The following is a 25,919-nucleotide window of genomic DNA, read 5'->3' as shown; positions in this document are numbered from 1 at the left end:
ATATAGCATTAAAAAGATATTTTGAACGGCTAATCCTACACCTAAGTTACCTAAACCATTTATTATAAATAAAAGCACAACAGACAGACCAGTGTAACGTATCACAATGATTTATTTATTGCAAAAATGTCAAAAGCGGTACCAAGAGTAGTTCAAATGACGATGTGTTGCAGTCGCAGTACTCTCTGGTGGTATATAATAGATTTGTATGAGCACTGAGCAGGGTGTAAATTATTAATCAGTGAAAATATTAATCCGGCTTCAGTCAGTGAAGGCGCGCTTTTCCCATTTTTCAAATACAAATCAACTGAAACACGGCATGTCACAATCTGTGACAAAGCAGGCGAGAGCCAATGAGCGTTCGATGTCACTGCCGTAAATCATGTCGTAACGCTTCACGAGGGCGCGTTTTTTTTTATTTGAAATTTGAAAACATCCCAATGTGCGCGGGATTTGACATTTACGGTCGCTGATGAGTATGGAGATCAAGATAACTGGACAAAGGGCTGAATTTGGATCTGTTCCACGCAAACGTATGGATTCTAAAGAGTTGGATCATAGCGAAGTAATAAAATTGATGTGTTTTAAGAATTTATGTTTTGTTTTTGTGTATCTTATGATCGACATTTCCCTCACAGACTAATCCGTGGCGCTGCGCCACAGAATCTACACCGGCCGCCAAATATTGCGAGTCGTTATAATTTTTTAACGCTATTTACAACACGCATATTCGTTCAGCTGCAGCCAGAGCCGTTGAAACGACATGCTCTGATCTTAGGGCGGCGCGCGCTGTCCGTACATTTGAATGGATACACAACAACAGCTTCACTAATACTATTCAGGTATTTGCAGCAATGTTTGGTAAACAGTACAGCATAGTGTGCATTGATTATTACGTCAACCACATGTACAGTATCATTTTATTATGGAGAGGGATGGAGATACAACGTCGTTAATGTTTTTCTTGTATTTAGCCCTCAGGTATTCCTTAATCGTTCACACTCATACTCATTTATGGTCAAATGTGACCGTACACCTTTTTTCAATTAAATAAATGTTCTATATTTTGGTTTAATAATATTTATTGAAAAATTTGAGGAGATATTTTGGTTCTAAATAAACCTAATATTTATGCAATAATTATGGTCCATTAATGACCATATAATTATTATTATTTATTTTTTTTAATTCTAAAAATGTTCTTATTTATATTACACTTTTGTAGTATTTAAGGTTAAAATAGAGAATTCCAATGCAACAAGGCAAATTAGAGTCATTTTGTGGCTGGAATAAGAAAAAAATTAATTTGTAATGCAATTACCCACTATAGGTACCTGCATGGCTCTTTAATATAATACATATTTGACATGATCAAACAATAGATTTCTTTAAATGTGAAATTGTAAAACGTTAGTAACTTGCATCCTAATATTTTTAATTATACTTATATAAGTGAATATTAATGAATGCAAGCTAATATAATTTAACCCAAGAAAAGTTTAAAATAGTGCTAAACAGGCAAACTTATTTTTCCTTATGTACAGTAGGCTATATACATATGAATTGATACAATTCATCCTCCAGGTCCTGCACATTCTTCAGTTTTCCAGCATCTTTTGCATTTTTGAACCCTCTCCAGCAGGGACTGTATCATTTGAACAGGATTACATTTTTCTTATTTTGTTTAAATATAATTTTTTTTCATTTAGTACTGCCCTTCGGAAGCAACAGAAGATACTTACATGTTTCGTGGAAGACAAATTAAGTACAATGTCAATGACAGTCATACAGTCACTGCTGGAAAGGGTTAAAATATGCAAAAGATGCTGGAAAACTGAAGAATGTGCAGGACCTGGAGGATTTTTCTGAAGAACATTGGGCAGTTTAACCGCTCAGTAAACAAGGGACTCGTGAAGAACCATCACAAAAAATAAAAACAGTCGTAGATCATCCAGGTAACCATACACAGTATTAGGGTTAGCTCACCAAAAAATACTAAAAACACATTTGAAATAGTTCATGTGAGTTCAGAGGTTCTATCGTAATTTTTTTGAAGCGAAAGGAATACTTTATGTGTGCCAAAATAACAACTTTCAACAATATCTAGTGATGGGCCGATTTTAAAACACTGCTTCTTGAAGCCTTACAAAGCGAATCAGTAAATCAGAGCGCCAAAGTCACGTGATTTCAGCAGTTTAGCCGCTTGACAGGAGATCCGAATCACATTTAAAATTGGCCCATCACTAGATATTGTTGGCACACAAAAAAATTATTGTCGCTCTACAATATTAAGGTTGAACCACTGCAGTCACATGAACTGTTCTAAATTAAAAGCAATGCAGTTTGCTGATTACTTTTGAAATAAAAAGGGTACAATTCAGCTTGGCTTAACCAGAGTGTTTTGTGTTTTTGTCCAGGCCACTGAGGATGCAGAAAAGGAAATTTCAAGCACCGTCATGGGGATTTACACATTGCATAGAGATTCTTACACACCACACACACATAAAAAGTACAAATGTGTTTATTTTTGATACACTTACCTTTTTTTCTTTCTTTTTTTTAATGGAAAACTAAGTGAACGAATACATATATTTCTACTTAGTGGTTCTAGCTTTTTCTAGTTATACAAAACATGGTAACACTTTACAATAAGGTTGTATTAGTTAACATTAGTTAATGCATTAGTTAACATGAACAACACCTCTGTTCAGCATTAGTTAATCTTTGTTAACGTTAGTTAATAAAAATACAGCTGTTCATGGTTTGTTAATGTTAGTTCACACTGCATTAAGTAATGTTAACAAGATTTAAATAATGCATTAGTAAATGTTGAAATTAACATTAACAAAGATAAATAAATGCTTTATAAGTGCAGTTTGTTATTAGTTCATGTTAACTAATGTAGTTAACTAACAAACCTTATTGTAAAGTGTTACCCAAAACATAATAGTCAAGTTTGTTTTGACTTTGCAATATTGATTAGTTTACATAATAACATGCACAGAAAAAGTACAGTTTTTTTTTTTTTAAAGTGAACCAATACATGAATTTCTAGTTAGTGGTTTTAGTCTGTTTCGAGTAATACAATTAATTAAGCCATAAATGTGTATGTTACTTGTATTAAGGGGTCAACTTTTAATATTACATTGTGTTATTAATAGTCAAGTTTAAAAAATACATTTTACAGTAAAACACTTGCAAACCTGTTTGAGTTTTAAATAAAAAAATATTTCAGTCAATATTTGTCTTGTGTCTGTGGGGTACAAAGAAGGATTTCTTCACAATATTTGATTTTCCAATTAAATGTTTTAATTCAAGTTTGACAAGCATGAAATCATTTGATAAGTGTATATTTAATTTTAAGTATTTGATAAAATTGAGTTGGACCAACCCAATTAAATTTGTTCAAACGGAGTTGGACCAACTCAATTAAATTGGTTCAAACTGAGTTGGACCAACCCAATTAAGTTGGTTCAAACTGAGTTGGACCAACTCAATTAAGTTGGTCCAAATTGAGTTGGACCAACTCAATTAAATTGGTTAAAGCTGAGTTGGACCAACTCAATTAAGTTAGTCCAAATTGAGTTGGACCAACTCTATTACATTTCATTGCGTGAATTAGTTTTTTATGAGTCGGGGCTACACATATTTATTGGATGGAAAACCTGCCCTCAATTAAATTGAGTTTGTCCAATGAGTTATTTTTTTGAGTGTACAATAAAATGATATTAAAGAAAAACTGAAACAAAAAAAACATAAGAGGAATGTTATCACACACACACATTCGCTATGGACAAAGTAACCTGTTACTGTCATTTCTTTATCTTGTAGATACGTCTTGCATTTATATTCAATCAGACAGTTAGCTAGGGCTGGGCGATATGGCCAAAAAGTGATCTCGATAAAATATTTTCATATCAGTCGATATCGATAACTATCACGATAAAATGTCAAATATTTCTCTCTTTCAAATTTAAAGGCAGATTTTTGCTCCTAAGTGAAAGTTGTAGAAACCAGACTGTTAATTGTGGTTTTAAACTACTTTTTATTGTCAGAATATGACAAACACTTCACGTTTTTTTAATTACTTACACTTTCCCAGTCATTTGTCCTTAACAAAATACATTTCTTAATAGAAAAAACATGTTGACTTTTAAACCTAAATCAGCATCCAACAGCAGATATTTCAGATAAATTAATGTTTTTGCGCTGAAAATGAGTCTCCCTATCGACTGCGTTCTGTCAGTTTGACACGAATGCACGCGCCCGCCGCTCGTTCTGTGAAGTATGAAGCTTAATGTCAGTCTGACACACTTTCATGCAAAATGGAAATACTCGCGTGAATTAGTAACATTTACAGATGAGGATATAACCACTGTTCTCTATATACATCCGTGGATATAACCTGTAAAATTAATTTAAATTATTTCAAGGTTTTCCAGGATGAGTGGGAACCCTGAAACTCTTTTGGCCAAGCTTCTGCAGTCTGAAACCTTTCCTGCTTTAACGTGCATGTTACGCCAACATCTGTGATCTCTTGCCACCTTTAACTAGCCAAGGGGCAGAGGACAGATTTCTCCTGAAGCGCTGTTTAAGGACCAACCTCCATGGTTCAAATCCTAACCTTAAACATTGTAAGGAGGACAAAATCGCAAAACTGGCTTGAAGTCAGCAGCTTGCGCCAACCGAGCAGAGGAAAAGGGTGGCCTCCAAGTGTGAATGGAATACAAAATCGTCTTCAATAGGCCTGTAACCCAAAACTCTCAGACAGATGCTAAGCCCTTAAATGGACTTCCATTAGAAGAAAAATAGACACATACTGAATTACATTATAATCCAACAGTAATTTCACAAACTATAGGTGATGGGTGGAATAAAAGCTTCTTTTGTGGAGTCAACAAGAGGACAACTGCAAAAATAATGGAAACTGATCTTAAAAGGATGACTGGCTCACAACTACTACCCCAAAAGCACTCATGAAAACAAAAAGGTGAAAAGTACAGTGACTCACGTAAATGTCAAAACAGGCATGTTTCACATCACCCAAAGGATGAAGGTTCGATTCAAGAAAATAAAATACACCCTTCTCTGAGATAAGGTACCTGAAGTCCCATTTTAAATTATTCATTTATGTCATTAAATGACTCATTAAGATTACTGCAATGCCACAAATATCTCTAAATATATAATAGGGATGAAACGGTATGGAAATTTCACATCACGATTATAGTGACCCAAATTATCACGGTTATCAATATTATCACGGTTTTCTTCAAATGAGATGAAAGTGTTCAAAAAGAGCAGATGCACACACTTAAAACATTTCAACATGTTTTATATTTGAAAACCAACAAACAACAAATAAATCAAGCAGCTCTATGCACTTTTTTAAGCTAGATTCTATTCTGTGGGATCTCCTTTATAATGGCCGTCATCAATAGCAACGCATAATGCACAAATAATAATAATTTGGTGTAAATATAATCTCTAATATTATCTCTGTAAATATATTCTCAAGCAATACATCAGTGTTCTATCAGACACATTTAAATCTAGCATATTTTGTGTACGAGCCCAAACAGTATCCTAATGAAATAATGCATATCCATATTTTCATATGATTTGACAGTTTATTTTATTAAATATCAAAAATCCAAAAGGTGTGCATATAGGCCTACCTGACACCTAGATGAACACTTTACAGCTGGTTTGGACTGCAAGTCATTTTCTTTAAATGCTATTGAAGTTAGAAACGTGTATAAATCTTGAATGTAACTTTAGAGACGGTCCCTAAATTCGCGAATCTTGAACGTCAAGCCAACGTTATGCAGCCATATCAGATGCGCTGTGGTTCTGCTGTGTTTGTTTGAAACTATTTTCGCTGCTGAAATAAAACAAAAACAGTCAATCACTGTATGATGAAGGGATCTCCTGCATGCATCGCACGTTTTGAGCGCAGATTTCTGTGAGAGCACGCTCTGAACAAAACTAATCTGCTAATCTGAACGCCTCTGATTATTGGAAACACGTGTGGTTGGTTATAATGCGCAACACGATTATAACAGGCTTTTGAGAAGACTATAATAAGTTCAACGCCAAAGTGGCGAGTGTGAGTGGTAGTTATACCAGACGTAGTTTTGGTATTGAGGTCTAAGTCCACTTGCCTTGTGTTCGCTGATGTTAAGTGTTTCCCCCTATTACAGCGACTTTCATCTGCCATGTTCTGCAGACAGGATGACCATCTTCGATTAAGTTTCCCCTCAGGACTTTTGTAAAAGCCAAAATATAACCACACCTCAGATTTGGTCCTTTTAGAAGGCTGAACAATCCCCCGAGTGCTGTCACTGCCTTCTTCCATTTCTTCTCATTCAAAAACAGCGTTGCGCACACCTGACAGTCGCTGACTGCACAGGATTTACCGCGAGTTTTCAAAATCGTGATAATCACACGCGGTTTAAATGATAATTAATTTTTGAACGATATTACTAACCGTCAGTACATTTTATCGTGGTTTATCGTGAAACCGGTAATCGTTCCATCCCTAATATATAAATATAATAGAACGTTTCACAAATCCGACAAAACTAAAATAGAATTATGGGTGTTTAAAGGGGTCATATATTATAATAATCTTTTGGCAAATAAATGACCGATCCTATGAAAACATTAACTGAAAATCATAATGTATATTTTAAAAAAATATATATTTTTATATTTGCTAACCTTGTTATTAAATTATTAGTGTTTTTAGAGATTACCTTTAAATGGGTGTTAGGTGACGACAAAGATAATCTGAATCTAAAAAAGGTAATGGAGATATCCAATATCGATTATGGTATCCTATCAATATTAAATTTAGTGGGGGAAAAACAAACATACCAAAAATATATAAAATGATCCCATTTGCTGACTCAACAAATACAGCAAATCAAAATAATTTCTTCAAAACAAGAGCTCCACAGCAAAAGTAGTGGCAAAGGAATCAACGCATACAGCCAAAACCAACAGAACGATGACTGTATCACTGGGTCCTGAAGGAAATCACCATTGTGTCTCTCTGGATTCTTCCAAATAAACAGCTTGTGTGGAGACGGTCGCTTAGGAGGTGCAGATGAGGCGGCAGTGAGAGGAAGGAAGAATCCTTCGCCAGTCACTTTGAAGTGAAATGTGGGCAGAGCGTGGCGGCACTCTGGCACTGTAACATCTTATCAGAGTAAGACACACAGACATGCTGGGAAATAGACTGGCCCATCAGTCATGACTCTGTCAGGGAAAGTTTGTCCACCTCTTCTCTGCTTTTAAGATAAGGGCCAAACAGGGTCAGTGGGAACTTTAAAAACAGTAGGCCAGTTTACCCAAAACTGAAATTTGTCATTTTGTTCACCCCCTAATGTCATTCCAAACACATATGATCCTCTTTCTTCCATGGAACATAAAAGCAGCCATCCAGTCATCCAAATGTTCTGTGTCAGTTTTGCAGTGCAGAAAAGAGCAAGCTGGAACTATATAAAGTCATATGGGTTAAACAACATGAGAGTGAGTAATTGATGTCAATTAAAATTTATGGGTGAACTATCCCACTAAAGACAAACAAACAGAAATCAAAAGGCAGCAATTTGGCCAAGTGAAAGAACTTGGTGACTGAGGTGGTAGCAAAACAAGCAAATTTAATCTAATGTTAATATTTGGGAACCACCTGAGATCTAATGTGTGTAATGTGTGTGTGACAATGACAAGCATAAAGAGCTAATTGATTGATTTGTGTGCATGCATGGTCGGTTCAGACAGTTTTCCATTCCACTGCACCACTTTTCCATTGTTTTTCTATGTAAACGTGCTAGAAGGACTTGTTAGACTTTTGTGTGAAACGTCTTCTGTGTGAATGTCCCCTTACGTCACTGTCTTTTTTTAAACTTATGCGAACTGCATCAGCAGTTCAATCTAATCTCAAACCCCTCATCTCTTATTAATAATGTATGCAGGTTAGAGAGTTCTGTGGATTGAGGAAGAGTGTTTATGCAAAGGCTTTTGAGAGTAATCCCATGCTATTTGATAGTATCAGCTGACACACTTTGCCTGACTTTAAGGTCCTTGTGAACGGTTTTGTGACGTATTTTCCAAAGGAACAAAATACTAAATGAGAAAAATAGAGGTTATGGCTTTGTTTTTTCTTAGGAATTCCATTCAGCTCGACAGGGGGTTGGTTTTAAGTGCAAGAGTTCAAGAGTTAAGAGTTTTTTTTATGAATTTGTTTGCACACCATTCTATAGGCCCGTATGTATGATTGGGCTGATAAATTAAATATATTTAAAAATACATACGTGCAAATAATAATAACACTAACTGTGTAAAAAAAAGTCATCTTAAAGGGATAGTTCACCCAAAAAGGAAAATTAGCCTACCCCATGATTTACTCACCCTCAAGCCATCCTAGGTGTATATGACATTCTTCTTTCAGACAAATACAATCGGAATTATATTAAAAAAAAATGTCTTGATGTCTTTGAAAACTCACTTGCACAAATAAAAAGAGAGAAGGTTAGTGTTGCAGAAGTGTAATTTCTGCACCAACAAGCTGCAAAAATATAGCCTAGAAATCTAGCAGCAGCAAATATAATTTGAAGCCAGGGCGTCTACTAGCAACTCTCCGTTGGCTTGCGAGCTGGAAAAACCAAACTCTAGTCAGGCCAATCACATTGTGTATAGAGTCGGTGGGCGGGCTTAACATAATGACGGCAGAGTTGCAGTGGTTCCGTATACTTGAAAACAAAGAAGCTGGCGAACAGCGGTCTTTGGCCACGACTGTGGAAGACTTGGAGTTAAAGGGGTACTTCAGCGCTGGGAAAATTAATCTCTATTTAAACTGGGTAATTTAGGTAGTAGAAATGTGAAATTATTTTTGAATTTGGTGCCTTCTAGACTGAGAAAAGCCAGAAAATTTGTTTTTGGCTCATGTGGATGAAAGACAACAACTCCCAGGATGCACTTGCTTCGCTGCCCTACGAGGCCACTCCCAAGCCACGCCTACCAGTTCTAACGTTAGTTGACTAGAAACTAAAAAGACGCCGTTATATCGTGAGTCTCCATGACGAGCTAGTTCCTAAAATAACTTAAACAGTAGTGTATTTTCCATCCAAATGGTGCCAAGTTGCTTTGTACCGGGATGTACACCCAAAACCAGAAAAGGACCACCAGTTATCATTTGCCGGTTAAAAATTTGGAGTGGTGCAAACAGTGGCTGCCGGCTATCAACCACCCGATTTTGGAGAGGACACTAATATGGAAAACCTGAAAATATGGAGGATGTGCAGTGCAGTCGCCATTTCAAGCAGGAAGACTACGAACTGAATGTGCTTGGAATGAAGAGAGCCACTCTGAAGGACACCGCGATTCCTTCGATATTCACCTTCCCAGATGACGAACAGCCTGGGCCATTTGGTACTAAACGCATTCGCCTAGAGGTAAGACTCTCGCTAATACTCGATTTCTGATCACACAGTAGCCTATACATAGTGATATAGTTGTTAGCAGTAAAACAGCAAAGTTTACTGGCTGTAGTCTCTAGCCTCTGGCCCAAAAATCCTCAGATGACGCAAAATGACGATATTTGCGTCATCTGAGGATTTTTTCCAGAAATAAAATGCATAATTCTCTCGTTTCAGGGGAACATGAGGGGGGAAAAGTACGATCATTTGAATATACTACCGGGTTTCTACTTATACAAAGCTTAATGCTAATCGCTGAAGTAACCCTTTAAGTTAACAGCACTGAAGTCAATCTTAAAAAAGGAAGATGTGTTCAGAGTTTCATCTGGCCGATGTGTTCGGCCGGATACGGCAAAAGTTTAATCTATCAACTAGCTCCGCTACACCTTCTCTGTAGGCTTCCTCGTAGACTCAACACCGGTTGCCCACCGTCTTTTTGATTTTTTTATAGTAATAAAATAATTTAGTTCAGTTAGAGAACAGACAATACAAATAAAAACTGAACGTATCTGCTTAAAGCAGGATCCGACCGTGAGTCTCGGCAGCGGCAGGAGTCATTCATCAGATTTAAGAGTGAGGAGCTGACTGAGATGATCGCGGAAGATTTGGTTTCAAAGCGAAACGTAAAAGCGCCTATTTAAGGGAGTTTGTCATTTGTTTTGTTGTTGTGTTTTTCATTAAAAATAATAGGCTAATGAACCCACAATTCAAGCAACCCGCAGCCGAATTGGCGCTAATTCAAAACCGAAAGTAAAATGTGCACGGCCGCACAGAGTGCGCATTGTTTACTTTCGCCTGGCTCCGCAGTGCGAGCCTCCGCGCTACGCTGACTGCGCGCATTTATTTTTGCGGCGCGCACCCTCGCGCTCATGCGGGCGCGTCGAGTATAAACAAGGCTTTACGGACAAACTGTTATTCATTCATGGCATGCATCTCAATCATAGACTGATCAATGCTTGATCAGTGCCCTGACTACTGAACTAGGGAACTGATTGAGATGCACCCATGGCCTCACAGAGCGCGCATTTACAGACGAGCTGTCATTCACGGTGTGTGCGCACTGGCTCGTTTTCAGTTCAGAGCGGTCGTGTGCATGTTACTTTCGGTTAGATAGAATTAGTGATTTAAAAGCCTCCGCCGGTGATACCGGTACTACCGGTGTTGTCACACATCAATTAACCGGTGGGAAAATTTCCTCACCGTCACATCCCTACTTTTTCGTTGTTCTGGTTGGTTGTAGCGCTATCCTATTGTGTGCAGAGGGAACTTGAAAGACAACCGTTTTTCCCGCCCCTCAGATTGAGCCCTGCCAATGGTGTGTTCCCAGACCCAATATCTTGATGTGGGTCTGGCTTGTCAGGCTAGCAAAAATAGGGATTCTTTCCAAACAGGTTTCCCTAACACTCCCCCCGTCTGGTCACTGATTGAACACAGTCCAGTAGTTTAGAACCAAAACTCATGCGCCATTGAGAATAATTGTCATGTAGAGCTGGTCTGGATTGTAAGTTAACACTAAAAAGTTAAAGAAAAAAAGACTTCTGTGACATTGATTGATCATCATCGCCCAGGGGTCTTTTGAAAAACATAAATTGAACATTCCTCATTGCTATACAAACATCCTTTTCACATGAATCTCATAAAATCACAAAGACATTTCAGAAGAAAGGAAGTTCGGAACATTATTTTATTATCTAGTTTTCAAGGATTTTTGCCCATTATACAAATGTTAGGTTAGAAAGAATATCGGTCATAAAGAAAACACTTGCCATGTTACTCATGATTCCAGCAGTATACAGGCAAACCGTTTCAAACTGAACTTAAACAGCCACAGGAAAACACGCCAGACTGACATTTCTGGCATCTTACGTGACTCAGTAGATTCCAGAGATGTTCAAAAGTCTACAGACGCAGTGGCAGTGAGCTAGAGGTATTCTTACAAGGTTCTCCTAATTTAAAACAAATTGAACTAAATACAATTCTGCACAGCAGCTGTTCTTTCCATTAGAGGTCCATGAGCCCCCGCCAATCTGAAGACAACCGCTCATCTCCTCATTACACATTCATATATAATTTACAACAATATATCATGCCATGTGCTACATGATCCAGTTTTACATGATGGGTTCAAAAAAAGAGCGTAAGTTGCACTTAGATGTATAGATAAATCTATCTGTGATAGCACACAGATCAAAAGAAAAAAACTCACAAGGAAGGAAGATATGCCTGATCCGTCAAGTGATTATTCTACTTTCCGAAACAATTCTGTACATAACCATTCCAGATTCATAACTTTGAAAAGATTGGGAATCTTTCAAAGGAGAAATAAAGTACAAATACTGTTTTTACTGTTAGTTTGTTGCAGATGTCGACTTCTGCTTTTTCAGTCATGTGTATGTGGGGTAAGGCAGTGCTGTTTTATCATATTAGTTACATTTGAGTGTGTTGAAAAATATCTTATAATGTAGTAGTGTTAGACCGATATATCGGCCGATACAAGGCTGCTGCATTCGCCGATATTTTTTTCCCTGCATTATTTACAGACAGGCGTCCACAGGCAGCTCTCACCGTCTTCAAACTGTCTTGCTCTCCCTCCCTCGAGCATATTAATCAAAATCAATTGAGAATTGACACGATGGTAAAAGGTCGAAAGACTGAAGTTTCACGTGGAGAATTGGGAGATTTTGTCCTGAATTACTGCTGGTGTTGCTCTACAAGAGATTAAGTTAAGTGCACCTACACTCTAAAAAATGCTGGGTTAAAAATAACCCAAGTTGGGTTGAAAATGGACTAACCCATCAATTGGGTTGTTTTAACCCAGCAAATGGGTTGTTTTAAGCAAACATTTAACCCAACCGCTGGGTCAAAACAACCCAATTGCTGGGTTAGTCCATATTCAACCCAACTTGGATTATTTTTAACCCAGCATTTTTTAGAGTGTAACCATTAAATGACTAGGTTGTAAATGGTTTTAAAATTAAGTATAATACAGTCAGTGTGCACTTTATTATGCTGCTTGCTTGTTGATACTGTGTGCAATAGTGTAATTATTTTATTTATGCGTAAATATTTATTTTCAGAATTTATTTTCACCACTGAACTCTTTTTTTTCTTGTTCTACCTCACCTGTTTTTACCATTTGTTAAATATTGTTTTTTTTTAGTTCAATAAATGTTCCTTTTTTAAATTGTAAATTTAAAATTGTTATCATCATGATCAATGTGTAATTTTTATGTTGTAAATTGAGGGAGCAAAAGCAGTATCGGCTCCAAATATCGGCTCAAGAAAATCGGCAGCCCATATCGGTCATCGGCTAAGGCTGATGAAAAAAAATCGGTATCGGCATCTGCACTAAAAAAATCCATATCGGATGATCCCTATAATGTAGTGTTGTCAAAAGTACCGAATCGGTACCTAGTCAGTACTGACATTTTAAAAATGTGACTTTTTGAGCGCTGTTGAGCAGAATCGTAAACACCTCTGACTGGCCATTGTGCTAACGTGCTCAAACATATCTGTGATTGGCTACAATGATCAGCAATTCAAAAACACGCTGTCAATATGCATCAATGACGTTTTTCACAGAGCGCTTACACAGATACACACTGGAGCGTTTGAATGCAGGGGTCTATCAGCGGACCGGTCAAACGGTTCAAACGCTCCCGCTTTTCTGTCTGTGTGCTTCCACACCCGTGCGTTCATCATTGTAGCCAATCACATACACATGGACGTACTCGTGGTAAATAAAGAAAACAAGATTTAAACAATAAGACTGACTATGTTGAGCTATATAACAATGATTAGTTTTATGTTGATTAAGGTATCCAAACAGTTGTTCACCTGTTAATAAAACACATAATATATTAAAGCGTATTTGGTGTTTCCATAGTTTCTACAAAATAAATCTAGGGTAACGCGGGTATGATGTCATTGATAGGCGACAAACAGACCGTGTTGAGGTTAAAATTGCTTATTTCTCTGGATTTAAAAATTCTTGGAAACATTTGGGATAATCTTAGTACACAAGTCAACTAAATATATAACATTGTTCTAGTGGTTTTTGGATATTTTAATCTAAAAAGCTTACTTGTGCCTTTAATAGAAAACACTCAAATCGAAGACATTAACGGACATGAACAGAATTACTGACTCTCATTCACAAGTGTGCTTCCCTAGGAGTAACATGATCCTTTTAATTCCACTTCCGTGACATTTCCGTTACAACCCCTTGCAAAGCCAGTGCAGAATTTGAAAAATCAAAAAATGTTGGCAATAAATCCATGCAGCACCACGACCTAAACAAAACTGCCAAAAGTTGCAGACATCTCCTTTTATGGCCAACCCAGTGCCCACAGCATGATCTTTCAATGTCTGCCAGTTCGGAAAGGAGAACTCCGTATTAAACGCATCACACTGGAGCTCCAAAAAAAAAGGTAAATGTTACTTAACTTTCATTTAACTGGTCATAGTGGAGTAGTTCTACCCCAGTCATTTCATGTCTGGTTCCCAAATCTAAAAACAAACAAACAGCCTCTCTCTCCCACTGATGATTGCTGTTAGAAAATCAAACATTTAATCTCCAAGCCCGGCGTACTTGCCAAAATAATCAGATGGGCTTGAGCTGAGTCAGCAAAACTCAAGTCTTTGTCTCTCTGGTTTTGCACTGACCTAACTATGAACAAAGACACAAGGATGATTTAAAGGGTTAGTTCACCTAAAAATGAAAATTATCCCATGATTTACTCACCCTCAAGCCATCCTAGGTGTACATGACATTCTTCTTTCAGACGAACACAATCAGAGTTATATAAAAAAATGTCCTGGCTCTTCCAAGCTTTATAATGACTGTGAATGTTGCTCTGAAGTCCATAAAAGTGCATCTATATCAACCATAACTGCTCCACACGGCTCTGGGGGGTTAATAAAGGCCTTCTGAAGCAAAGTGATGCATTTGTGTAAGGAAAATATAGAACTTTATAAAGTACAATTTCTAACTTCCAGTGAACTGTCTTCTGTATTCAACTTACGAAAAAAGTGTAACGCCTCTCGCAGTTCAAAACACTTACGCTACATCTGACGAGCGTAACTGGTGTGTGCAATGTCGTCAGACGTTACACCTTTTCCGTAAGAATACAGAAGACGGTCCGCCGGGAATATACACCTAGGATGGCTTTAGGGTGAGTAAATCATGGATTATCTTTCATTTTCGGGCGAACTATCCCTTTAATGTACAAAATGGATGGATCAGGATAATATCTGTTACTTTATAACCTGCTCAATAACATGCACAACATTAAGAAGACATTAACATTCGACAATCTATGTTGAAATACTAGTCAGTAAAAAAAAACTAAACTAACCATAAACCTTTACTAATTGCATGTAAAAAAATAAATAAATAAAAAAAATCAGCATGCCTGCAATGCATCGGTGTTAAACATCAAGATCAAATCAATAAAAACCATTAGTGCCACATACAGAACCAGGCTCTTCATGGGGTAGAAAAAAGGCTTTTGCCCAAAATGTGGGTCAGTAAGACAGAGGTCAGAATATAGAGTCAAAGTCAAGTTGTACATGTCAAGATTGGTCATCATGGGCAAACATCACAGCATTTTGAGATTATCAGAAGCACAGGTGATGACGCAACAGTAACCTTCACTAACGGGTTAGTTCAGTGTGGACATTACCCATATTTCTCCCTAAAAGACCAGAGGAATTCTGCAAGGAATGCAGCAGTCTAAATAAGCACATCCATAATTCACTCAATATCATATTTCACATTTACACAAGCAGTGGGTTGTTTTTGTAGCCTTTTGGTAACACTAACACACATTATACAGATTAGTTATTGTGCATTCAAATAGTTAGTTCAATGTACACTGTCAATGTACACTGTCTAATGAGTTATTTAATAAGGTGGATTCAAGCTGTGAAACACAAAAGAGGTCAGGCATTTTGACAGAGTCTAGTCACCATTCACTGTATGGAAAAGAAGCAATGTATGGGAATGTTGGCTCAGGCTGTCATTCAGCGTTCACCTCTTTTGTGATTCAGAAATAAAAAAAATATAGGTTTGTAATGTGAATGTTATAATAAAATGTAAACAGACGTTCGTTTGGTTTATACACGACGAGCCGCTTCGAATTTCGTTATGAAACGAAACGCTAATCAACCGTCGAAACTTAAATAATAAATGACGAAAGGTTGTTCATCTTCCTGTAATGTTGGTCAGTGTCTCTATTTGTTTAGTTAAGATTTGACCATGTATCTCGGTTGATGCAGATCTGAACGATTCGGTAATCAGATTGAATTGGACCGAGCGGATCTCCGGTCGTCAACAACTCACTGATTCAATGAACCGAGAACAGTTCCTTTCAAACATGTCCGATACGCAAAGAACCGACAACTGATCTGAGCCTATGCTAAGAAGAGCATGTGGAGTGAACCGAGGATTTGACAGATGGGACGAAATGGAAGTTACTCTAACAGTAGAACCGCAGAAATGATACAAATACAGCAGGTTTATGATAACAGTTTAACAACACAAACGAAACAAAAGTTAAATAAACCGTGCACAGACTTTTTTCAGCCGAGAGATATGATTTTAGTACTGTTTCATGCAAATTACTTTGAGCTGAACTATCAATCACCTGCACCAAACTGAACTGGGACACATGATTACAATAAACGACCTTATTAATAAAGCCGAATCGAACAACTGATTAAACAACAATAATATGGAACGTTTAATGCATAATGATATAAAAGCCATTCAAACGGGTTTTGACCCGGTTCTTTAAAACGAACTCTTCAAAAGAACCGGTTCGATGAAATGAGTCGGACTCCCACCACCAGTTAGCAAAGTATACGTTTCCAAACAACAATCACCGCAGTCGGGTGCTTACCTTTATTTCGTGGATGCTACAATAAACAAGGACACGCGTTTGCCAGTGCACTTCCCCAGAACTAATTTCAAAACGATGACATGTTTAACGTTATTATTCCACTTGTCCGTCTTGAAGTCGTTACCAAAATCCCACACCAGCGTAAAACATTTTAACCAAAATGCGCAGGTACTAGTTCAATCCGCTTGGCTGTGTGTGTCCGTTCATACTGCAGCACCAGAAAGGCGCTAATGCGAGAGAAAAGGAGGATCCCACACTATTGAGCAGAAGGGGGGAGGAAAACAAATCCTACGTGATTTTTTTTCTCTAGCGAGTAAACAGGCACGTATGAGATGATAATAGTCCGCAAGACAATAAAGTATAACTCTGCGTTTACGCCGAATGTAGTCCGCTGTATTTCACTGAAAGAGCACGGCGGTTATAAAAGAACATTACTTGGCTCCACTCCCCCTACTTTTGGCACCAATGGGCGGTACACTGCCACGGTTTAATCTGATTGGCTTGCTCAAATTGACGTCACCAGGCAAGGTCGTTCACAGTTTTCAATGTGTTTTGGGATTATTTCTTTTTGAAATATATTTGGTGTTTTAATAAGAGTACATATACTTCTCTCTTTATTTCTGTCGTTAGGGTCAGTGACATATTAAGCTGAAATAATAAAAGGGTTAGGCCTATTTAAAAAGAAGTGGCAAAATTTAATCTATGGATTAATATTGGTTCATTATATGATTAGCCTATTTGTATTTATTTTAACAAGGTAAATGAGGTAAATTAAACTAATATGTATCATCATATTTCCCGTTCTTTAATCACAGTAGCCAACATTAAGACATGTTTTGCCTGTATGACTACTAATCACAACTTTCATGTATTGACAGTTTGTTTAAATGTCCTGTTCTTCGTGATCCCATTTTTCAAACTTTAGTTAGTGTGTAATGTTGCTGTTAGAGCCTATATAATACCTGTAAAATTATAAAGCTCAAAGTTCAATGCCAAGCGAGATATTTTATTTAACAGAAGTTCCCTTTCAAAGCCTACAGCGAACGGCCGGTTTGGACTACATCCCTGTACATCCTGCTTTAATGACGTCAGTAGAACAGTTTGTCGACTAACCTCCGCCCACAAGAATACGCAAAAAAGGGGGCGTGGTCTTGTTGCTCTCCCACCTGGAGAAGAGGAAGTGTTGCGTTCGGTTGCGTTTGTAGTGTGTTTGTCGCCATGTCGTCGAGACGCTGTTATTTTCATCCCGGAGTCAAATCACCTTTGTTTGGCCAGGGACGCTGTAGGATTCAAGGATTCAAGAGTTTTATTTGTCACATACACAGTTATATACACAATATACAACTGGCAGTGAAATGTAAACAGGTCCGCTCCATGGACAGTGCAAATAACAGTTACAAGAACACAAGGGAAATTAAAATAGAAATAGAATAAAATTAGAATAAAAAGTATTAACATAAGTAGAGTTATAAATAAATCAAGTAAGATAAAAATAGGAAATAAGATAAAAATAAAAAAATAAATAAAAATATAAAATATAAAGTAAGTGGATATGATAAGTGAGATAAACTGTAGACTTAAAAATAAGTGGTTAACATAATATATATATATATATATATTTATATATAGAGAAGTATGATGTGCATGCAATAGGTATAATTGCAAATCGGAGTATAATGTGCAAACAGGAGTATACTTTGAGCACATGCATCTCCCCGTTATGGTAAGAGGCGTGACCTTTCCGGGAAACGTGCGCTAAGCTGCTGTCGAATCACGGCACGGGAACCGCTGGCACTTCATAGAATAAGGAAATCATCGAGGCGTTTTTAGGACAGTGAAAACAGCGGTATACAGATAAGTAAATTGTGTGAAAAATACTGTGTTTTTTTACACGCGAAACATGAACACATGTTATATTGCACACTGTAAACACAATCAAAGCTTCAAAAAAACAGGAAAAACGGGACCTTTAAAATGCCTCAATGCTGCTAGGACTTATGCTGTCTTCACATGCTATCGGAAATTTCCCACTTCTGAAGTCGTGATTACGAGCTCGTCGCATTCTAATTTTGACTTGAGAGGGCGTTCATGTCCAATTTTGTTTTTATTAGGAAACTAGTAGGCCTATTTACGATAATTTTGATAGCACTTGAAGGCAGCATTAATGGCCTGGTTTCACAGACTGAGCTTAGACTGGACATTTAGGTAGTTTCTTTAAACGTACCAAGAAAAAACATTGCAGGTGTACATTTTGAGCCAAAACAATGGCAGATATGCCAGTGCAAGTTGCTTTAGACTTGGACGATAGGCTAAAACCTTGCCTGCGAAAACGGGCAAATGTGTCATTCAGCAAAGCATACTCTGTCTGGACAGGGAGCAGCCAATGTCGTCTGTGGCAATTTAAACAGCAGTGGTCATGGGTACACTAAACCACTATGACCTCTGTGATTTTACCCAGTCTTATAGAGTTATAAATGCAAGCGGGTTGAGAACATTTAGTGTCCCTTCATCCAACCAGTGTGGGGGGAAAAATGCTTGGTCCCTTGATCATTCTGGTTTTCGAAACCAAATGCAGGCCCAGAAAAGGCGAGGACATCTTATAAAAGTTGTATTTTTCTGACATACTTAAAGCAAGTTGGTTTCATTGTGTTGACAGGCTTCAAGCTAAGATCTGGAACTTGCAGTATGACTTGTTTTTCTTTCACATAACCAAAAAAACATCAGATGATTTTTATCGAAAAGACAGGGAAAGACTGTTGGGAAATCAGGATGCAACTGAAACTAATATGAACATACTGTGCTCCAAAAGAAGCAATTGAAATCTAAAATAAACAAACAAACAAAAACTGTTGGGTAACCTTTCTAATGAGGTGATGGAGGGGAACAGCGATTGCTCTTGAACATGATGCAAAGGGACAAACACAAGATAGCAATGTAAAAATATCCACTTATCTGTTGATGTACAAACTGTTTGAGGTGTTTGTGGGTACAGGATTGTATACCTTTAAATGGCGTCTTTGAGTGTTGCGTTCTTATAATACAGTTCCACAGCAACACTCACTGAACACCCACTTAATGTGTGTGTGTGCAAGGTGAAATGCGTAACTTCTTATAATGTTTATTATAAATTACACCTTTAATCTTTAACCTTTAACCTTTAATTATGTATTGATAGATTCAGAGTATATATGATTCAGGTTTCTATGCTATAAAAATTAGTAACATCTTGGGTTAAATCTATTACCAGAACAGTAACAGAGTGTGCATATGAGCCAAAAGTTGTCCCCAAGGGTATGCACCATATTGTGACTTTCTTTAGTTTTTTATGAAGTGCATCAATTCCAGTGCAGATGGTTTTAGTTTATCTCTCTATGTTGAGCAAGAGCATCAACCACAGCTTTAGCCTGCTTCTGTGTTATACCACACTAAATTTGCCGTCCATCAAAGCTGATGTGAGCATCTTTCTCCACTCCATAAGTGAATATAATAACTTTTTATAGTGAATGAATGAATGCACACAATGATTGTACAAAAGTCATATGGCTTTTAATCCATATAAGTGAATATATTAACTTTTTATAATGGATGAATGAATACACACAATGATTGTACATAAGTCATATGGCTTTTAATAATAATATATCGAAAGTGACTGTAGAGGTTTAGGGCCCTATCATACAACCGGCGCATTGCGACGCCTGGTGCAACATGTGTTTTTTGCTAGTTTCAGCCAGAGCCATAGAGAGAGAGAGTTGCGACAACTCCATAGACTCCAATGGAACGTTTTTTTTTACAGCAATGGCGGCTCGTGGAGACTCTCAATAGTTCCCGGAAGTAGCAGCCGCGCCATCGAGTTACAGCAGAACAGACCGTTTGTGATGCACTTTTAAAAGGTAAGACGTTTAATCAGTAAGATTTTAAATTATCAGCACATCTTAATCAAAATAACTTGTACATTAAAGCCTGTTTGTGTAGATTATTCATCATTAAAAAAAATTATATTTTAAAAACAACATCGCTGTAACTACATACTCATGCTACATACACATGTCGATGTGTAATAAAATGATTGAAAATCAATGCAATTATTGACTATTAATTACCAAAAGTTTTTTTTCTAACTAGTTCTAATTTTGCCCTTCATGACAACTGTGAGGGGGGTGAATTTTTTTATAACTCATTCGTTTACATTATATAAAGCCTTAAAGTTCTGCATAATTAAGGGCGTGGCCACTTTGAGTGACAGTCGGATAGCCATTTATCTGCTGTCTGTTAGTCATCGCATCACTTAAGCTCCGCCCACGTCCCGCCTTTTTGCCCATTTTCTGTTATCCGGGAGTGATGCGCGATGACGCGCTGCCAAGATGGCAACGGCCATCTTGTCCATACTTTGCGCTTCAGAACGGCTCATCAGAATCCTATGGGTGACGTCATGGACACTACGTCCATATTTTTTTACAGTCTATGGTTTCAGCCCAACGCAGTTATCATTTTCACGTCCAGCGCCACGTTGTTTAAATAGCAAATTCACTCACGCCCATGGGCGTACTGGTCTGAAAACAAGGTGTGTTCAGGCGCATTGTTGGTTGGCGCATAGCCATTTTGAGGCAACTGAAAACGACTACACCATTGACCAACAAAAACCTGGTCTAAAGTCAATAGCGCAGTGTTTTTTGTGTTATTTAAAGGGCGCGTTAGTAATATGCACCTATAGATGGGTGCACAACGTGCATACACTCTGCTTATTACACACACAGGGATACGCAGCAGCACATAAACATTTTTAAATATAAAAAATAAAAGGATTCCTCTCTGTAGAAGCATTCAGTCTTTCCGCTTGCAAATTCCCCCATGTAAATAGCGACTCATCGTATATATGGTGCAAGCGCAACTGGCTTTTAAAGGGAAAGGGAGATGAGACTAGTTTATTGCTACTTACACCCAAAACACACCCATGACTCATTAAGAGACCCTTTTAGACTATGCGCCTGGCATGCCGACCGTTTTTTCCGTCATTAAACTAGCAAAAGTTGATCCGCTAACGCCCTAAGTGCACCTGCGCTTCAGTTTTCTGTTGTTTTGAAATTTCTCTTGAAAAATCCTGGGGGAAAATGTATTCGGTTTAAGAATAAAGGGATAAACATTTTTATATATATATATATATATATATATATATATATATATATATATATATATATATATATATATATATATATATATATATATATATATATATATATATATATATATATATATATATATTCACTGCCTGATTGATTAAATAAACAGAGTCTTGGTGAGCATAATAGACTTCTTTCAAAAACTTTTAAACAGTATAAACAAACATTTGACATCGCCATAATCTGTTAGTCCTGTTCACAAATCTGAAGCCCTTCACCTTTAAATTTAACTGCATATTAGCACAGTTTCCAGATCCACCAAAAGCAATTTACAATCTCACTTAATTTGTCTCACTTAAATTTAAACATTTCTCCTTTTCCAGATTGATTTACAGAGTGCTGCCAGATCCTGGCCAGATAGCAGATTTCACACTGCTTATGTGCTGGTCCAGAATACGTGAAACGAACATTCTTTAGTAGTGAAGTCATTTAGAAAGATAGCAGCAAATACTCTAGAATCCTGTGGTTCTGCTCTAAAATGCATTCAAGTACAGGCTTTAAAAAGTTAGATCTGTCTGTCGCTTGCTAAAAACTTGGTTGGGAGGTCGTTGCTATGTGGTTACTAGGGTGTTCTGGGTGATATGTCTCTTATCCTTCCTTCAGTTTAAACCTATTACATTTAGCTTTTTTTGATAACTAAGAAATTCACATCTACAGCCAAAACTATGTGGGGTAGTGGTTTGTTCAAATCCCAAACCCTGAGGATGACTATAGGCTGATAATTCCGTCAGCACTAATTAGGTCATTATTGCACATAGAAGGATAATTTAAAGGCTTTCAACCTAAAATCTAAACAAGAGCAAGTTAAAAGCTGGACTTCTCAGACTAGACACATAATTCATGTGATGACTCGATGACAGTCTACATCTGTTTGGTATTACGGCACAAAGAAAATGATTCACGGAAGAGAATCTAAACACGGCATTCCACAAAGAAATGACTTAATCTACAGTTCAGAGTAAAAGAAATGCCTGTGTTCCTGGAAAACAAAGAAGCCCAACATAACCCAAAACAAAGGCTCTGTCATTTATGTTGAAAAGATGGACCAACAGATGCTACAAGATATACAGATGCAATAGCCTTACTCTTTTATGTGATTTGAGGACTACAAAAAAACAAACAAACAAAAAACACTTCTAATGTAAAGTCACGTTGTATTACAATGGCAGCACTTGCATTGCAATCATTTAGACCTACATGTCAAGACAACCTGACATCTGAAAACTTTACAAAAAACAAAAATAACTTTTTTCAATATTATGAATATATTTATTTATTTTGTCCAGGTGTTCTTATGTTCATATAATGTTCATAATTTTTTTAAATATATATATATATATATATATATATATTTTTTTTTTTTTTTCAGAAAATGAATTTTGTGTAACAGTTATGAGAAATTGTTCTTAGATTTTAAGAAAATAATGTCAATCTTATTGGTCCTAAAAAATATATAATAGGAATTATATAAAAATACATTTACATATATTACAATATATTAAATAAACATTCTATCTATCTATCTATCTATCTATCTATCTATCTATCTATCTATCTATCTATCTATCTATCTATCTATCTATCTATCTATCTATCTATCTATCTATCTATCTATCTATCTATCTATCTATCTATCTATCTATCTATCTATCTATCTATCTATCTATCTATCTATCTATCTATCTATCTATCTATCTATCTATCTATCTATATATATATATATATATATATATATATATATATATATATATATATATATATATATATACTGTATAATGCCTATTATATTTTAATATGAACATTAATAAATGAACCAGTTAATATTAATAATTATTTAATTATTTAAAATATAATATGAAATAAAAAAAATATTGTAATTATATTCAATAGTTTGTGTTTTTATTAAAGTCATTTTATTAATAAAATGTATTTTAGTACATATAAATGTATTAAAAAATACTAATTTATATAAAAAAATACAATAGAATGACTTAAAATGAATCAATATATATTAAAAAGCATTAAAAAAAGGTTTTGCATAGTAATTTAAATAGTAATTTTCCTGCTTTGACCTTGTGTTTGTATCCATACCCAGTTGTTTCCAGATCTAGCAAGAGTTAGCAGAAATAATTCCAAAGAAAACTGTCTGTTAATATCTGGGACAAATTTAAAGTAATTTTAAGATCAAATGCAAATGATTAATGTAAGTAATGCCCGGATCGCACAAACATTAATTTGTTGTAATATACCTTACATTTTAACATATATATACTTACATATAGCTCTCTCTTGCTCTTCTCACTAAAGATCTTTTTTTTTTATTTTCACCAACAATTCTTTCAAATGATCAATCAAATCTTACAAAACCGATTCTTCATGCATCAAATGAGATCTCTGCAATATAACAACACTGTATCTCTCCTCCACCATCACAAGGACATTCCGCATTTGGATGTTCTACAGCAGAACAGGGTGACCCAGAATTGAGCTTGTAATCGGCACAGAAGGTTTGCTAATTAAACGGAGCACACAAAGCCCAATTCCTCCATCACAGCTGAAGAAGCCGTGCAGGCAAAGAGCCATTATGAAAAGCTAATGGGAGCCCGGGAAGCACGCATTCCCACTGAGACATCATCCCAGGTTATGAAAACGATTTGCAGGGATCCACCCATAATATTCCAGATGGGGATTCTAATATCTCTCTGATTGTTTGCATTTGCAGCCCTGGTTTTGTTAGCATCGCACACTAGCGCATGCAGCTTCTCATCTTTAAATGAATATGTCCATCACAACAAAGCAGCCAGAAAGGATGCCTCTTATTTATTCTACAGCATTCACACTACTAGCCAAAGCAAAGAAGTCAAGTGAGTGACACTTACTGCGATCTCTGACAGCTGCTGGGAAGAGTATGTTTATTTTGGGCTTTCTCTCCTCTCTTTTTCTTTCTCTCTTCCTCCCCTTCTCACAACAGCAAGATACAGGCTGGACCAGTGCTGGTTGTCATGGTTACTGGAAGGGGAATGTGTCACATGACTAAGAGGGTGGCCCCTCCTCCCTGCAATGTCACTGGTTTACAAAGAAAATCCTCCCTGCGAAGACACAATGGGCGTCTTGAGGAGGTGGGTGTGGCGAGCTGAGGTTAAGTTTGACTGACTCTACTGTGTGCACACGCCTTGCGTGGACAAAATGTACCAGCAGCAGGCTACAAGGATACAAAAATAACACACCAACAAGATGGCCAGGCATTCCTGCACCCTCCCAAGTGTGGCAGCTTGACCCGCTGGCCATGAGCAGGCACTCTTGCCGAGAAGGGTTATTTTAAGTAACAGCAGACACTGGACAGATGCAGCGTTGTTATTCATGGGCTTGTGGCCGAGTGTGAGATTTGTGAGATACTATATGACGCGTGCAAATAGGCAGCACAGTTATGAAAGCAGCACTGTAACCTACATAAGCAGCAGAGCTGTGTTTCATATATGGTATCTGAAGATTGAGTTATGGGTGAATCTTACAAAACCTGTCAAGAACATGACATATTTCAGCAAAAAAATTTTTTTATTATTCTTGAAGCCTTATTTTTAGGCCCAATAGGATTGTTTGATATTATTGTGTTACACAAAACTCTGCATTCTTATTTTTTTATATTATTTATTTATCTTATATTTATTTCATATTATTATGATATATTACTAAAATTATTTAAAAAATACTTAAATAATTTTAAATAGCTTGTTATTGTAAGTCATTGAACTACGGTATTTATTAATAAATACATTTATTTAAATTAATTATCAAATACATTTATTAAAAATATACGCAATACTTTTTGAGAAGTTAAAAAGCTATGAACTATTTAAGATAATTTAAATTGTAATCTAAAATAATAAATGGAAGGATTAATAATTAATGAAGAGAATAACTCTACATTAATGATGAGAATTATGAATCACCTCTGACAATTGTAAAAAAAGAAAAAAAAAAACCCAACATCAAAATACAGAAATGAATGATGAGAATAATTCATCACCGTTGAGAATAATGACAACTGTAAAAAGAAAAAAAACAAAACAAAATTGAAATACATGAAATTAATCATGAGAATAATGAATTGAGAATAATGAAAAATAATTTAAAAAAAAAGAAAAAAGAGTTTGATTACCATGAAAATAATGTCACAATGCAATGTCTTTATGTCCCTATAAAAATAAGCTTCATTTACTTTGCTCAAAATATTATTTCTTTATTTGATTATGGGGCAACATTTAACCTGGCTGTGGGTAACACTCTGTCTTGTACTCAGGATTGACCGAAGTCACATACTTAACAGAGTTTCATGCCTGGTTTAGTCTTCA

The 25,919-nt window shown here is 36.5% G+C and overlaps 1 protein-coding gene across 21 annotated transcripts in view; it reads right to left on the bottom strand.

Annotated features, from left to right (window-relative positions):
- mical3a (microtubule associated monooxygenase, calponin and LIM domain containing 3a) overlaps positions 1–16,848 on the bottom strand; it is a 132,055-nt gene extending 115,207 nt beyond the window's left edge. For all 21 annotated transcript variants that reach the window (XM_079825458.1, XM_079825475.1, XM_079825474.1 and 18 more), the window contains exon 1: positions 16,388–16,848. The gene's annotated coding sequence lies outside the window, so the exon portion shown is untranslated. The remainder of the gene's footprint in view (positions 1–16,387) is intronic.
- Positions 16,849–25,919: the final 9,071 nt, after the last annotated feature.

This window comes from Gobio gobio (assembly GCF_949357685.1).
Source record: "Gobio gobio genome assembly, chromosome: 9".
NCBI classification, from domain to species: Eukaryota; Metazoa; Chordata; class Actinopteri; order Cypriniformes; family Gobionidae; genus Gobio; species Gobio gobio.
The sequence above is the reverse complement of the archived record's forward strand: the minus strand, read 5'-3'. Positions and strand labels throughout refer to the sequence as shown.